Below are 15,261 nucleotides of genomic sequence, written 5' to 3'. Positions count from 1 at the left end.
TCATCCCAAAAGGTGCCTTTCTCAATGCCCATCACCCACCCTCCCTCCCTCCCACTCCCCATCAGCCCTCAGTTTATTCTCAATTTTTAAGAGTATTTTATTTTTTTAAAGATTTTCTTTTTAAGTAATCTCTATACCCACTGTGGGGTTCAAACTCACAGCCCCAAGGTCAAGAGTTGTATGCTCCACTGGGGCGCCTGGGTGGCGCAGTCGGTTGAGCGTCCGACTTCAGCCAGGTCACGATCTCGCGGTCCGTGAGTTCGAGCCCCGTGTCAGGCTCTGGGCTGATGGCTCAGAGCCTGGAGCCTGTTTCTGATTCTGTGTCTCCCCCTCTCTCTGCCCCTCCCCCGTTCATGCTCTGTCTCTCTCTGTCCCAAAAATAAATAAACGTTGAAAAAAAAAATTAAAAAAAAAAAAAAAAAGAGTTGTATGCTCCACAAACTGAGCCAGCCAGGCACCCCAGGAAAAGAAGTCTTAAAAAAATTTTTTTAATATTTATTTTATGTAGGTTCCATGCCCAATGTGACGCTTGAACTCACAACCTTGAGATCAAGAGTCATGTTCTCCACTGACTGAGCCAGCCAGGTACCCCAAAAGTAGTCTCTTTAAAGCGTCCTACATTACCTATAAAAGTTTTACCATTATGGGGCACCTGGCTGGCTTAGTAGAACATGCAAGTCTTGATCTGGAGGTCATGAGTTTGAGCCCCACATTTGGTGTAGAGATTATTTAAAAAAAAAAAGAAAATTACTATTAATCATACCTTGACTTTCCATAGGTACTTTTCTGATGTAACTTTGCACTTTGCCCTTATTTTAATTTTCTTTAAAATGTAAGAGGCGGGGCGCCTGGGTGGCGCAGTCGGTTAAGCGTCCGACTTCAGCCAGGTCACGATCTCGCGCTCCGTGAGTTCGAGCCCCGCGTCGGGCTCTGGGCTGATGGCTCAGAGCCTGGAGCCTGTTTCCGATTCTGTGTCTCCCTCTCTCTCTGCCCCTCCCCCGTTCATGCTCTGTCTCTCTCTGTCCCAAAAATAAATAAACGTTTGAAAAAAAAAAAAATTAAAAAAAAAATAAAATGTAAGAGGCAGGGGCACCTGGGGGCTCAGTCAGTTAAGTATCCAAATTCAGCTCAGGTCATGATCTCATGGTTTGTGAGTTCGAGCCCCACATCGGGCTCTGTGCTGACAGCTTAGAGCCTGGAGCCTGTTTAGGATTTTGTGTCTCCCTCTCTCTCTCTGCCCCTCCTCCACTCACACTCTGTCTCTGTCTCAAAAATAAACATAAATAAATAAATAAATAAGAACTTTAAAAAAATAAAAAAAAATGTCAGAGGCAAATTCTACTTTGCTCATTTTGTAGCAGTCAGACTGAGGTGTAGAAGGATAACTTGCCCTAAATCTAACATGTTGGTGAGAGCTAGGTTTAGAAAGGGCAAGCACACTTTTCCAGGCCCATCTCATACCTATAGAATTATGCTGTCTCAAATTACAAAGAACAGGGACCTTATTAATTCTAGTTCTGTATGAAAAATTGATGACCATTTGTCATATATACATAAGTGCATATAGGTGTATATATATATATGTATGTGTCTAGAATTCCATTGTCTCAAATTATTAAAAACAAGGATCTTATTAATACTAAGTCTGTATGAGAAATTTATGAGCACTTGTCATTTTGTCATACATATGTCATACATAAACATATATAAGTACATATATTACACATAGGTGTACATATTCTCACACACATGTATTTCTTAGGATGAATAGAAATATAAGACAGGCACCTGGCTGGCTCAGTCAGAGGAGCATGCCTCTCTTAATCTCAGGGTCATAAATTCAAGCCCCACATTGGGTATACAGATTATTTAAATAAATAAACTTTTAAAAGAAAATAAAAATATAAGATAAGATGTTTCTCTTATTGAATCATAATTTGAAATATTCCTTGAACTTGTTTACTACCACTGACACACGAGAGTCTAATTGCAAAGCTAACTTCAGAAACTATGACAACCCCTCTCTCCCAGCAGTAGCCTAGATTTGTTATATGCCATCATTTAGGGTAAAACTGTTGCTCTAACTTGAATTAATCTAGAATTTATCACTAAGGTTGTGAAATCCCTGGTATTTGTAAAACATCCAATGTTGAGCTCATAATGCTTTATACAAAGGGAAATGTGGTATGAGACTACACCAAAATAAAATGCTTCTGCACAGCAAAGGAAACCATCAACGAAACAAAAAGACAACCCACTGAATGGGAGATATTTGCAAATGATACATCCAACAAGGAATTAATATCCAAAATATATAAAGAGCTTATACAACTCAACACTGAACAATCCAATTTAAAAGTGGGAAGAAGCGGGGCGCCTGGGTGGTGCAGTCGGTTAAGCGTCTGACTTCAGCCAGGTCACGATCTCGCGGTCCGTGAGTTCGAGCCCCGCGTCGGGCTCTGGGCTGATGGCTCGGAGCCTGGAGCCCGTTTCCAATTCTGTGTCTCCCTCTCTCTCTGCCCCTCCCCCGTTCATGCTCTGTCTCTCTCTGTCCCAAAAATAAATAAGCGTTGAAAAAAAAATTTTTTTTAAATAAAAGTGGGAAGAAGAACTGAACAGACATTTTTCCAAAGAAGACATACAGATGGAAAACAGACACATGAAAAGATGCTCAAAATGTCTAGCCATCAGGGAAATGCAAATCAAAACCACAATGAGATATCACCTTATACTTGTCAGAATGGCTAGTATCAAAAAAGACAAGAAATAAGTGTTGGCAAGGATGTGGAAAAAAAGGAATCTCATGGACTTTTCGTGGGGAATTTAAATTAGTACAGACACTGTAGAAAAGAGTACAGAGGTTCCTCGAAAAAGTAAAGATAAAAAACTTATGATCCAGTAATTCTACTACTGTGTATTTACCCAAAGGAAATGAAAACACTAATTCAGAAAGATAACCCTATGTTTTATTGCAGAATTGTTTACAATCGCCAAGACATGGAAGCAACACAAGTGTCCATCAACAGATGGATAAAGAAGATGTGGCATACATATAATGGAGTATCACTCACCCATAAAAAAAAGAATGAGATCTTGCTACTTAAGACAACATGGATGGACCTAGAGGGTATTATGCTAAATAAGTCACACAGAGAAAGACAAATACCAGATGATTTCACATATAGGTAGAATCTAAGAAACAAACAAACAAAATGAACAAACAAACAAACCCTTAAATACAGAGAACAGATTGATGGTTGTCAGAGGGAAGGTGGGTGGGGAGATGGGATGAAATAGATAAAAGGGATTAAAAGGTATAAACTTCTGGTTATAAAATAAATAAGTCACAGGGATGAAAAGTACAGCACAGGAAATATAGTCAATAATATTTTAAACATTGGTGACAGATGGGGACCTGTTTATCATGGTTAGCACTGAATAACATATAGAATTGTTGAACATATGTTGTACCTGACACTAATATAACATTGTATATTAATTCCATAACTGGTAACTGCTTATAATAATAGAAAGAAAAATATCTTAATATAAAATTATTGGCATATATTTCTCTCATTCAGCAGTCTGAATTCTTGTAGTACTTTGGGTAGTGGATTTTTTTTGTTTGATCTGTTTTATTTGTGCTTCTTCCCCAAGAAACTTATTAGTGTTAACCATTAAATCTATTTTGAAATAAGGTTTGTATTTAGGGGCGCCTGGCTAACTCAGGTGGAAGAGCATGGGACTCTTGATCTTGGGGTAGTGAGTTCAAGCCCCATGTGGGGTGCAGAGATTACTTAAATAAATTTAAAAAAAACAACACTTTGAAATACAGTTTGTTTTTAACTAGATCATTACAACTCCTCCATTACAATCAGGAAATGATGGAATATGGGTATAAAAAGGGAACTGGACACGAAAAAAGACAAATAGGCATTAAAAGGTTATATCTTCAATAAGATATTTAATTCTACACAGAATATTGTTTTTTCAAAATGAAAAAATCAAAGAGCACAAATTGTGTCAAAGTTTTTCATTTAATAATGTACCCTCTGATGGGGCATGTGGGTGGCATCTGACTCTTGATTTCAGCTCAGACTGTGGTCTCATGGTCATGGGATCAAGCCCTGCAATGGGCTCTGTGTTGATCATGGAGCCTGCTTGGGATTCTCTCTCTCCCTCTCTCTCTACCCCTCCCCTGCTTGTGCAGATGTGCACACAGATGCCTCTCTCTCTCTCTCTCTCTCTCTCTCTCTCTCTCCCTCTCACTTTCTCTCAAAATATATAAATAAACATTAAAAATAATAATAGGAGCACCTGGGTGGCCTAGTCAATTAAGTGTCTGACTCTTGATTTCAGCTCAGGTCATGATTCAGCTCGGTTTGTGGGACTGAGCCCAGCATCAGGCTCTGCGCTAACCCTGTGGAGTGTGCTTGGGATTCTCTCTCTCTGTCTCCCTCTGCTCCTCCCGTACTTCTCTCTCTCTCTCTCTCTCTCTCTCTCTGTCTCTCTCCCTCAAAATAAATAAATAAACTTTGAAAAACAATATTGTACCCTCTGAATGAATACAGAGTGGGGTAAAAACTCTTGAAACTATAAAAACTAGAACAACAGTGTCTTCTGTATCTTTGGTTTCCCATTGGCCTGTAAAATTCAAATCAATTTTTCTACCTCTCAGATAATTTATGTGTGTGTGTGCTTTTCCTATATAGGTACAAGAGAATTTTTTGATAAGAAAAGGTTTGTTAGTGCTGCTCAAAAGCTTAATTTTTTGTCCTAGAACTGTTTTTTGTTCTAATTTAATGTGAATTCTATTTTTATCAGTTATTATTTTGCTTTGAAATATTGTGTATAGCATTTATACTATTAGAGGAGTGTCTATAATGTCTGTAATTTTTTTTTAATTTTTTTTTCAACGTTTATTTATTTTTGGGACAGAGAGAGACAGAGCATGAACGGGGGAGGGGCAGAGAGAGAGGGAGACACAGAATCGGAAACAGGCTCCAGGCTCTGAGCCATCAGCCCAGAGCCCGACGCGGGGCTCGAACTCACGGACCGCGAGATCGTGACCTGGCTGAAGTCGGACGCTTAACCGACTGCGCCACCCAGGCGCCCCAATGTCTGTAATTTTTAAAAACTAGAGTCTTTTCCTCTCTGACCTCAGCTGCAGCAATTTCTTACTTGACACATCCCCTAAAGGCAAGGGAATTAAAAGCAAAAATGAACTACTGGGACCTTATGAAGATAAAAAGCTTCTGCACAGCAAAGGAAACAACCAACAAAACTAAAAGGCGCCCAACGGAATGGGAAAAGACATTTGCAGATGACATATCAGACAAAAGGCTAGTATCCAAAATCTATAAAGAGCTCACCAAACTCCACACCCGAAAAACAAATAACCCAGTGAAGAAATGGGCAGAAAACATGAATAGACACTTCTCTAAAGAAGACATCCGGATGGCCAACAGGCGCATGAAAAGATGCTCAACGTCACTCCTCATCAGGGAAATACCAATCAAAACCACACTCAGATACCACCTCACACCAGTCAGAGTGGCTAAAATGAACAAATCGGGAGACTATAGATGCTGGAGAGGATGTGGAGAAACGGGAACCCTCTTGCACTGTTTATGGGAATGCAAATTGGTGCAGCTACTCTGGAAAACAGTGTGGAGGTTCCTCAAAAAATTAAAAATAGACCTACCCTATGACCCAGCAATAGCACTGCTAGGAATTTACCCAAGGGATACAGGAGTACTGATGCATAGGGGCACTTGTACCCCAATGTTTATAGCAGCACTCTCAACAATAGCCAAATTATGGAAAGAGCCTAAATGTCCATCAACTGATGAATGGATAAAGAAATTGTAGTTTATATACAAAATGGAATACTACGTGGCAATGAGAAAGAATGAAATATGGCCCTTTGTAGCAACATGGATGGAACTGGAAAGTGTTATGCTAAGTGAAATAAGCCATACAGAGAAAGACAGATACCATATGGTTTCACTCTTATGTGGATCCTGAGAAACTTAACAGAAACCCATGGGAGAGGGGAAGGAAAAAAAAAAGAGGTTAGAGTGGAAGAGAGCCAAAGCATAAGAGACTCTTAAAAACTGAGAACAAACTGAGGGTTGATGGGGGGTGGGAGGGAGGGGAGGGTGGGTGATGGGTATTGAGGAGGGCACCTTTTGGGATGAGCACTGGGTGTTGCATGGAAACCAATTTGACAATAAATTTCATATATTGAAAAAAAATTAAAATTAAGATATTCAATTAAAAGAAAAAAAACTAGAGTCTTTTGTAGATCCTATCTACGTGACATTTAGGAACACATATGACATATACTGATACATTCCACTTTCAACCATTGTTTTGAATGCACATTTTTCTTACAGCCTTAATTATATTTTTGTTTTAATGGATTTCCTTAAATCCAGACACTTTTATACATGTGAATAAACTTTATACTAAATAACTGTTACTTGTTTCAATTAAACATTCTTCTTATGTAATGCGAAAAATATTGTGAATTTAACGTGAATAGCGCATTTCAAAACAGTGTTTACAGCATGGTGTTGCTGTGAATATCTTCTATTTAAGTGGGGCTAGCCTTCTATTTAAACAATTTTGTTACACTTGTGAAAGTGCTATTTTCCTTTTTATTTTTTAAGTTTATTTATTTTGAGAGAGACAGGGACAGTGCAAGTGAGGGAGGGGCAGAGAGAGAGGGAGAGAGAGAGAATCCCAAGCTGGCTTTGTGCCACCAGCCCAGAGCCCAATATGGGGCTCAAACCCACAAAGCCATGAGATCATGACCCCAGCCAAAACCAAGGGTTGGACACTTAACCGACTGAGCCACCCAGGTGCCCTGAAGTGCTATTTTCTTTGATGCAGTTGTTTTTTAAAAAATTTTTTAGCATTTTAATTTATTTTTGAGAGACAGAACAGTAGCGAGGGAGGGGCAGAGAGAGAGAGGGAGACACAGAATCTGAAGCAGGCTCCAGGCTCTGAGCTGTCAGCACAGAGCCCAACGTGGGGCTTGAACTCACCCAGAGGTCATGACCAGAGCTGAAGTCAGTCACTCAACTGACTGAGCCACCCAGGTGCCCCTTAACACAGTTTTAGTATTTAATATGTTGTTTGAGGAAAATATATTACTCCTTAAAACTGAATTTATTTCTGTGGCCTATATCTATACATAACTTAAAAATGATAAGAAAATGTAGTAATGTTATATTAAATTATGGGAATAACATTACTTCCAGCTTAAGAGAAACATATTAAGTAATACTGAGTATCCAGGCACCTGGCTGGCTCAGCAGAGTATCTGACTCTTGACCTCAGGGTCGTGAGGGCAAGCCTCATGGGGGTGTAGAGATTATTTAAAAATAAAGGTTTTTAAAAAGTTATACTAAGCATCATACCCATAAATAAACACTGGTTATTATTAAACATTACTTCATGCTAAACATTTAGACTACCTCAAAATTTTTTTGGATCCAATTGAGTTATACACAAATGTTAATACTTATACTCCTTAAAATTATAATTTTTAAAATTTTCTTATTGTTTATTTAAAAAATCTTTTTGTTTAATGTTTATTTTTGAGAGACAGAGCTCGAGGGGGGAGGGGCAGAAAGAGAGGGAGACAGAATCCGAAGCAGGCTCCAGGCTCTGAGCTGGCAGCACAGAGCCAGATGTGGGACTTGAACTCACGAACGGCGAGATCATGACCTGACCTGAAGTCAGAAGCTTAACTGACTGAACTACCCAGGCGCCCCTCCTTAAAATTACTTTAATCAAGGGAACAAGAAGAGAAGCTAGTTACTGGGAGAAAACATTTGCAAAATACTCATCTGATAAAGGACTGTTGTCCAAATTATACAAAGAACTCTTAGAAATCAACAATAAGAAAACTAACAACTCTGATTTTTAAAATGGACAAAAGAACTGAACAGCCACCTCACCAAAGAAAATGTGTGGATGGCAAGTAAGGATGTCAGCATTGTATGTCATTAGAGAATTGCAAATAAAAGCAACTAAGAGTTACCACTACACACCTATTTAAAATGACCAAAATCTATAACACAAACACTAAGTGCTGGTGACAATGTAGAGCAACAAGAACTCTCATTTATTGCTGGTTGAAGTACAAAATGGTACAGTCACTTTTGAGGACAGTTTGGCAGCTTCTTACATAACTAATTATGCTTACCGTTTGATCCAGCAATCATGCTCCTTATTATTTACCCAAATGAGTTGAAAATGTACATCCACACAAAAACCCTCACATCAGTGTTTATAACAGTTTTACTTACAATTGCCAAAACTTGGAAGCAACCAAGATGCCCTTCAGTAGGCAAATAAACCATGCTACTTTAAGGTAATGCAATGGGGGGGTTGGTGAGCCTGAGTGGCTCAGTTGATTAAGGCTCCCACTTCGGCTCGGGTCATGATCTCACGGTTTATGGGTTCTTTGTAACTCCTTTATCAGATGAATCTTTTGCAATTATTTTCTCCTAGTAACTAGCTTTTCTTCTCATTCCTTTGATTGTGGGGTTGGGCTCTGTGCTGACAGCTTGGAGCCTGGAGCCTGCTTTGGATTCTGTGTCTCCCTCTCTTTCTGCCCTTCCCCCACTCACCCTCTGTCTGTCGGTCTCTCTCTCTCTTTCTCAAAAAATAAATAAACATTAAAAGATAATGGAATAGAGGCATCTGGGGGGCTCAGTTGGTTAAGCATCCAACTTTGGTTCAGGTCATGATCTCACGGTTCATGAGTTCGAGCCCCACATCAGGCTCTGTGCTGACAGCTCATAGCCTGGATCCTGCTTCAGATTCTATGTCTCCCTCTCTCTCTATCCCTCCCCTGCTCATTCTCTCTCTCTCTCTCTCTCTGTCTCTCTCTCTCAAAAGTATATATTAAAAAAATGTTTTTTGAGATAATGGAATATTATTCAATGCTAAAAAGAAATTAACTATCAAGCCATGAAAACACATGATGCATTTCCATGCATGTTACTAAGTGAAAAAAGCCAATCTGAAAAGTCTATATCCTGTATGATTCCAACATGTAAATGCATGTTACTAAGTGAAAAAAGCCAATCTGAAAAGTCTATATCCTGTATGATTCCAATTTCGCCTGGAAAGGTGAAACTATGGGAATAGTAGAAAGACCAGTGGTTGTAAGGGATTAGGGGTGATAGGTGGAGCAAAGAGGATTTTTAAGGCAGTGAAATTACTCTGTATGATATTTTAATGGTAAATACATGTCATTACATGTTTGTCCAAATCCACAAATTGCACAACAGCAAGAGTGAACCGCAATGTAAACTATGGACTTTGGGTGATAATGATGTGTCAACATAGGTTCATTGATTAAAACAAATGTACCACTGTGGTGTGGGATGTTGATAGTGGGGGATGTTGTTTGTGGGAGGAGGACAGAGGGTATTGGGAATTCTCTGTACTTTCCAATCAATTTTGCTTTGACCCTAAACCTGCTCTAAAAAGTAAAGTTTATTAATAAAAAAAAATTTTTAAGACAAAGGTTTCCTAGGGCCAATTGAAAGGTTTTTTTAAAATACTTCTTTATATGCTATTAAAGATTAGGGGGGAAATGAATTGGCTTAGTAATTATTTTTGTGTATATTTAACTAGACAAAGCCTATAAGTGAAATTTCAAGGGAGTCAAAAATATATCCTAGATTTTGATTACTGTGATGAGATTGTGAAAGAAACACAGATACAAATTTTTAAAAACTACATGGCATAGCCACATCATCTAAGGAGGAACCTGTCCTAACAGTTTAGTGAATATGCTTCCAACAGAAACACTAATTTACAAGGCACCTAGATGGCTCCACTCATGCTCTAGCGCCCTCTCTCAAGAATAAACATTAAAAAAATAAAAGAAACACTAATATGGAGAAGAAGAACTTTGGGGATTACAACCATAAAGATTTAGGAGGTGGGGTTGATTAGAGATACCCGTACAAAGTTAGTGCAATATTGTCTAGAATCCATTGCTGATTCTAAGCACATTTTTCTCACTCAAAGATTGGAAGAAATGACGCAGTCACTTGTAAATTGGTTAGGAGACAGGTCTAAAAGATAGAAGTCAGAACTCTAGTTGAAAGTCACAAAAGCTTGGGCCACCTGGCTGGCTTAGTCAGAAGAACATAGGACTCTTGATCTCAGGGTCGTGAGTTCCAACCCCATGTTGAGCATGGAGTCTACTTAAAATAATAATAATTTTTTTAAATAAAAAATGGTTCTAAAAAAGGAAAAACACCAAGATTCTAATTGGCCAGGCATGGGTCATATTTGCGAGCAGGCCTGGTTCATGTACCTATCTTGTATCCAGAGTGCAGCATATTTTGATTGGAAGTTGGGGAGAGACAGTTCCCTGAAAGAAGTGGATGCTATTACTAAATCAGGGGCAAAAGGATGTTGAGCAGAAAAACCAGAAGCTCTCATCAGATCAAAAACCATCCTTGGGGAGCTTGGCTAGTTCAATTGGTAGAGCATAGTAGAGCATGCAACACTTGATCTCGGGGTTGTGAGTTTGATTCCCACGTTGGCTATAGAAATGACTTAAAAATAAAGTCTTAAAAAAAAAATCATTCTAAGACAGGTGGCGAGACCAGTTAGGATCTCTTGTACCAAACCAGATGAGGTGGGGCAGGGACTAAACAGTCCAGAAACAACAGGACAGTCAGAAAGAAGGCTATTAGAGGTACCTGGGTGGCTCAATCGAGTAAGCGTCCAACTTCAACTCAGGTCATGAACTCATGATTTGTGAGTTTGAGCCCCGCATCAGGCTCTGTACTGTCTGTCAAGCTCTGTGCCAACAGCTCAGAGCCTGGAGCCTGCTTTGGATTCTGTGTGTCCCTCTCTCTCTGCCCCTCCCCTGCTCATGCTCTCTCTCTCTCTCTCTCTCTCAAAAATAAGTAAACATTTAAAAAATTCTTTGAAAAAAAGAAAAAGGCTATTAGACAGTAGCCCTAACCTCATTTGCATTTCAAACCAATTACATTTGTTGAGGACTGTAGTCGTTTTCTTTTGCTGTATAACAAATTTAATGCCTTCAAACAATACACATTTATTATCCCACAGTTCCTGAGTCAAGAGTCCAGGTGCAGCTTACAAGGTCCTCTCCTCCGTGTCTAACAAGGCTGCAATCCAGGTGCTGGCCAAGCTGTGTTCTCATCTGCAGGCTTCAATGTGGAAGAACCCACTTTCGTTATCACTCAGTTTGATGGCAGAATTCAATTCCTTGCATCTGTAGGACTGAAGGCCCTTATAGCCTGGAAGCTAAAGGCCGACCTCAGCTGCAGAGGTTACTCGCATTTTCTAGAAGCTGTTTGCAGTTCCCTCCACATAGGATTTATCAACATGGGCACTTTATCAACCCAGCTGAGAGATCTTTGGAGTGTGTCTGCTAGAAAAGGAAGCCTTATGTCATGTAACATAATCCCAGCAGTGATATCCCATTACCTTTGCTACTTTCTATTGGTTAGAACAAAGTCACAAGTTCCACCTGCACTTGAGGAGAGGAGAGTTACAAAGGTATGAATACAGACCTGAGGAATCATTGGGGATCACCTTACGGTCTGTATACCATAAGCATCTATCATGTGCCAGTTTCTAGGCCAGATAGTTTCTCTATTACCTCTCAGTTCATATGACTATGTTAAAAAGTCTTTCAGTTATAAAGTGTTATAGAAATGTGAGTAAACACCTAATACTAATATTATTATTGTTTCTTGAAGACTTTGTAATGTCTCAGTATTTACCATTTTCATTCATCTTGTTCATTTTCCTACAATTGTTAGCATTAAACAGTCTTGAGTAGGTTAAAGTGTTTATATAAAAGACAATATTTTTTAAAGTTTTTTTAATGTTTATTTTTGAGAGAGAGACACACAGAGCACGAGCAAGGGAGAGGCAGAGAGAGAGGGAGGAACAGAATCCAAAGCAGGCTCTAGGCTCTGAGCTGTCAGCACAGCTTGAATTCAGGAGAGCCGTGAAATCATGACCTGAGCCAAAGTCAGATGCTTAACCAACTGAGCCACCAGACACCCCTAAAAGACAATAATATTGAGAACAATTTGGGGAAATTGGTCCTATTCCTCAGTTAGCCAAGGCACACCCAAAGGAAAAGGAACTAAAAAAGAATGGGTCGGACCCTAATCCTGAATGCCTCTGAATGTCTTCTTTACTCTCATTCTTTTTTAAAACATTTATTTATTTTTGAGACAGAGAGAGAGAGAGCATGAACAGGGGAGGGTCAGAGGAAGAGGGGGACACAGAATCCGAAACAGGCTCCAGGCTCCGAGTTGTCAGCACAGAGCCCGATGCGGGGCTCGAACCCACAGACCGTGAGATCATGACCTGAGCCGAAGTCGTATGCTTAACCAACTGAGCCACCCAGGCGCCCCATTTACTCTCACATTTGATTTACAATTTGTTGTGTGTAATGTTCTAGGTTAAAAATCATTCTCTTTGGCATGTTGTAGATATTGCTCTAATATCTTTTTTTTTAAATGTATTTATTTATTTGTGAAGGAGAGAGAGAGAGAGCATGAGCAGGGGAGGAGCAGAGAGAGAGGGAGACACAGAATCTGAAACAGGCTCCAGGCTCTAAACTGTCAGCACAAAGCTTGATGCGGGGCTTGAACTCATAAACTGTGAGATCATGACCTGAGCCAAAGTCGGACGCTTAACTAACTGAGCCACCCAGGCACCCCTGCTCTAATATCTTTTACCATCTAATTGCCATTAAGAATTCTAATAGCATTCTTGGGGTACGTGGCTGACTTAGAGGAGCATGTGGCTCTTGATCTTGGGGTTGTGAGTTTAGCCCCACATTGGGTATAGAGATTACTTAAAAATAAAATCTAAAAATTTCTAATATCATTCTCATTCAATTCCTTTACATATGACCTTTTATTTCCAATAGAACCTTTTTTTCCCCTTAAACCATGAAAATTTATTTTCTTACAATTCTGAAGGCTAGAAGTCTTGAGATCAACATCAGCAAAGCTGATTTCTTTGGAGGCCTCTACTTGGTTTGTAGATAGCCATCCTCTCTCCATGTTCTAGATGGCCTTCCCTTGATATATGTCTCAGTCCTGATCTCCTCTTCTTAGAAGGACACCCGTCAGGAGTGCCTGGGTGACTCAGTTGAGCATCTGACTGTTGATTTCGGATCAGGTCATGATCTCTTGGTTGGTGGGTTTGAGCCCGATGTCAGGCTCTGCACTTACAGTGCAGATTCTTTCTCTCCATTTCTCTCTACCCCCGCCCTGCTCTCTTTCTCTCTCAGAATAAATCAATAAACTTAAAAAAAAAGAAAAGAAGAAGGACATCAGCCATATTGGATTAGGGCCTACCCTAAAGCCATCATGTTTACTTAACCAACCCTTTAAATATCCTATTGTCAAATCTAATCATATTCTTTTTTTTTTTTTTAAAGTTTATTTATTTTTGAGAGAGACAGAGACAGAGCCTGAGCCTGGCAGGGGTGGGGAGTGGGGGCCTGGTTCAGAGAGAGAGGGAGGCACAGAATCCGAAGCAGGCTCTAGGCTCTAAGCTGTCAGCACAGGGGGCTCAAACTCACGGACTGTGAGATCATGACCTGAACTGAAGTCAGACGCCTATCTGACTGAGCCACCCAGGTGCCCCAAATCTAGTCATATTCTTAGATACTGAAGGTTAAGGCTTCAACTTCAGTTCATCCCATAACACTGGTCTCCTGTTTTTGTTCTTGTCTCCTAAAGTCCAGTTTCCATCCTCTGGAACCTTTTCAAATCTTTTTATCCCTGGTGATCTCCAATTCATTATTCTGAGTCTTGGTATAGGTTTTCATTTATTGTTCATGGTATCTAATATCTCCTTTCAATATAGAGATCTGTGTCCCACCTCCACACCCCCAAATCTAGGAAATTTTCATCTATAATTTTTGGCTTCATGTATAATTTTTTCTTCTCCTTTGTTTCTTCCACTTTTTGTGTGATTCCTAATGGTTGAATATTGGACTTCCTGAATTGATCTACTATTTTCCATTTCTTTCTCCATTTATCCTACTTTCTGCATAAGTTCTTATACTTTAACTTCCAACTCTATCAAATTTTAACTTTTTTTAAGATTTTATTTTTCTATATAACCACTACCCCCAATGTGGGGCTTGAACTCACAACCATGAGATCAAGAGTTGCAAGCTCTACCAACTGAGCCAGCCAGGCACCCCGAATTTTAACTTTTTGAGATTGTCATGTCTTTAATTTCCAAAAGCATTGTTTGTATTCTATGCATTGTTTCTGACATTTATAACAACTTTACTTGTGTATAATTTACATGCTATAAAATGAAGCCATCTTCAGTGAGCAGTTCCATGAATTTTAACAAAAATAGACACCAATGTAATAATCATCCCAAGTGCAGAAAGTTCCCATTTGTCCCTTTCCTGAGTCTCTAGCCTCAGGCTACCACTGATCTACTTTATATCACTATAGATTAGTTTGCCTATGTTAGAATTTTACATAAATCGAATCACATGACATGTATTCTTCAGTGTCTGGTTTCTTTCATTCAGCAGAATATTGTTGAACATATTTGTAGTTTATTTCTATTTATTGGTGAATATATTTTCGTTGTATTGATATTTATCCATTCATCTGCTGATAAGCACTTATGAATAAAGCTACTATGAACATTCATTTATGAGTCTTTGTGTAGATACATGCTTTCAGTTCTTTCGGGTAAACACCTAGGAGTAGAACAGCTAGTAATAAGTGAGTGTATGCTTAACTTTATAAGAAACTACCAAGTTGTTTCTCAAAGTGGTAGAACTATTTTACACTCCCAAAAGGAATGTATGAAGGTTCCAATGGCTCCATATCCTTGCCAAGTCTTGCTGTTATCAGTCTTTTAATTTTACGCACTCTGGTGGGTATGTAGTGGTATCTCATTGTAATTTTAATTTGCATTTTCCTGATGAGTGATGATAGAATATACCTTTTTATATGCTTGTTAACCATTCATATAACTTCTTTTTTTTTTTAATTTTTTTTTTCAACATTTATTTTTATTTTTGGGACAGAGAGAGACAGAGCATGAACGGGGGAGGAGCAGAGAGAGAGGGAGACACAGAATCGGAAACAGGCTCCAGGCTCTGAGCCATCAGCCCAGAGCCTGATGCGGGGCTCGAACTCACGGACCGCGAGATCGTGACCTGGCTGAAGTCGGACGCTTAAC

This window comes from Herpailurus yagouaroundi, unplaced genomic scaffold, assembly GCF_014898765.1.
Source record: "Herpailurus yagouaroundi ecotype Mexico unplaced genomic scaffold, PumYag 187, whole genome shotgun sequence".
Taxonomy (NCBI): Eukaryota; Metazoa; Chordata; class Mammalia; order Carnivora; family Felidae; genus Herpailurus; species Herpailurus yagouaroundi.
The sequence above is the reverse complement of the archived record's forward strand: the minus strand, read 5'-3'. Positions refer to the sequence as shown.